This window comes from Eptesicus fuscus, chromosome 8 (genome assembly GCF_027574615.1).
Source record: "Eptesicus fuscus isolate TK198812 chromosome 8, DD_ASM_mEF_20220401, whole genome shotgun sequence".
Taxonomy (NCBI): domain Eukaryota; kingdom Metazoa; phylum Chordata; class Mammalia; order Chiroptera; family Vespertilionidae; genus Eptesicus; species Eptesicus fuscus.
Window position 1 is genome coordinate 25,691,932 of NC_072480.1, and position 2,815 is coordinate 25,694,746.

Here is a 2,815-nt window from a genome sequence, read left to right on the forward strand (position 1 = left end):
TTGCTTTCCAAAGTAATTACTAGCACCCAAGGTGACCTTAGCCAAATTTTGCATTTCCCATTGAGTTCTTCTATAATTTTTAAATGAAGCTTTAAATAGTCTTTTTGCAGGAGAGCTGATAGCTCTGCCCTCTCCAGCCACCTTTGAATCTTTCCACACCAGAGGTGGATTCAGCAGTTGGGATTTATTTCTTATTACAGATTTTTTATTCCAAATACCAATTAGGATTTTAATTGGAACAAGAAACCACATTTTTAAGAAAGTACCTTTTGATATTCCAATTTGTTTATAATTTTGCCTTTTAACCAAATTTTTCCCCATTATAGTCTGACTTAAACACAAAGTATCACCCAAGCACTTGTGGATCTGCTGGCTTCCGAAGCTGACATGGGCTCTATACACAGTTAATCTTACCACCATCGCTGGTGTTGTGTCTGCTCAGGTGAAGCCCCGAGTTCAAGAGTCATTAATGCCGGGGTTCTTGTTCCAGCATTAAGAAGGGTTCAGCAATCTGGAGAAAGACTGTGCATAGATTAAATAAGAGTCCAAAGATGAAAGATAATTTTGAAAGGCATTGGGGGGGGGGGGGTCAGAGTAGCTTTAGTTAAAGGAGCTAAGTTTTCCTTGTCTCAGGATCCCTTGCTTTTTATTTACACAATTTGTCCTAAAGCAAGGTGGAGACATACACTTCAAAGGGTAGGGTATAGAAGCAATGTCATAATGGGGAATAGCCTACAACTGTTCATATATTTGGCCAGTAGGAGGTGATAACATGTAGATTAAGATGCCCTGAGCTGTCTGGCAGCAAACAATCATCTTTTTCAGGTTTTGGGAAATGCCTTCAGCCATTCTCCAGCAGGCAATAACATATGTGACTCAGCCCTTGTTGAGTCTCCAAGTTCCATCAACCTTTTGATGAAATTCTTGTAATTATGCAATGCTAGAATTGACTTTTGGCAAGTAATAGTGTTTACAATAAACATAAACTTAAAAATTAAAATAAATCCATAATACAAGGATAGAAAGAAAACTCCCTTCTCAATGGTTTCCTATGGATTGGTGCTGAAGACTATATCTTAACAGGACATTAATAAACAAGTCATTCCTCTGATGCATTTATGTCCTAAATCCATGCTACCTTGTGGATGAAGGGACTTATGGGTAGAATTTAATTGAAAATATTCCTGGGTTAGAAAGGTCTAAATGTACATTCTTTCAAGAGGAAAAAAAAAACTTCAGCACACTGTCAAAATCACAAAATAAACATAGAAACAAGGAGCGTGTCCCCACCATAAGTTAGGCTATATATCAGACAAAAACATTATTTTTATAGCTTTTATTTATATTGATCATCTAATAAATATAAAATAATCATGTTAAGTTGTTTTAATGAAAGTGTACCTTTAAAAACTGAACAAGAATCAAGAGATAACAATGATAATGAAAAATGTATTTAAAAACAATTCATTTAAAGCTTATAAAAATATGTTATAATAATCTATACTAATAAGAGGGAAATATGGTAATTGACTGTCACTCTGCAACACCCACAGCCAATCAGGAAGGAATATGCAAATTAGAAGGACAAAGATGGTGGCAGCCATGGAGCCAGCCGGAACGGGCAGGAGGACTGGGTCAACCCCGGCAATGGAGGAAGCCAAGCTTCCCGCTCACCTGGGCCAGCCACCGAAGGAGGGGCTTGTGGGCCATGGCCATGGAGCAGGCCGGAGCAAACGGGAGGCTTGGGTCGCCCCTGGTGACAGAGGAAGCTTGGGTCTACTGGCCTGGCCGCCGAGGGAGGGGCCTGAAAATGGCCCTCAGCCCCTCACCCAGGCTGGCCATGCCACCAACTGGGTGAGGGTCCCTGCTGGGGGGCATGGCCAGCCTACAAATAGCTATCAGCCCCTCACCCAGACTGGCCAGGAACCCCAGCAGGGAACCCCTCCCTAAAAGGGGTGTGGCCATCCTGAAAACAGTCCTCAGCCCCTTAACAGGCTGGCCATGCCCCTATGGGGTGAGGGTCCCTGCTGGGGGGTGTGGCCAACCTGCAAACAGCCATCAGCCCCTCACCCAGACTGGCCATGCCCCCCCCAATAGGGACCCCCGCCCTAATAGGGGCATGGCTGGCCTGTAAACCACCACAGGCCCTTCGCCCAGGCCGCCCTATCCCCCAAGAGAACCCTCACCCTGATCCAGGACACCTTTCAGGGCAAACCAGCTGGCCTCCACCCATGCACCAGGCCTCTATCTATACTAATAAAAGGGTAATATGCTAATTAGACTGGGAGACGTTCCAGGAGACCTTCTGGACATTCTTCTGGACAAAGCCATGGTGGCGGGGCTGAGGTAGAGGTGGTTAGGGGCCAAGAGGGGAGGGCAGTTGTGGGTGATCAGGCCAGGATGGGACACCAGTTGTGGGTGATCAGGCCGGTCAGGGGGGCTGTTGGGGATGAGCAGGCTGGCAGTGGTGCCAATTGGGGGTGAGCAGGCCATCAGTGGGGGTCAGTTGGGGGCGATCAGGCTGGCAAGGTGGGGGAGTTGGGGGTGATCAGGCTGGCAGGGAGCAGTTGGGGGCGAGTAGGCCAGCATGCAGAGTGGTTAGGGCCAATCAGGCAGGTAGGCAGGTGAGCGGTTAGGAGCCAGCAGTCCTGTATTGGGAGAGGGATGTCCGACTGTTGGTTTAGGCCCAATCCCTGTGGGGTCCCAGATTGGAGAGGGTGCAGGCTTGGCTGAGGGACACCCCCCATGCACTAATTTTGTGCACCAGGCCACTAGTTGAGTTATAAAACTCAATGGAAGAGTTAGAGAGAAGATA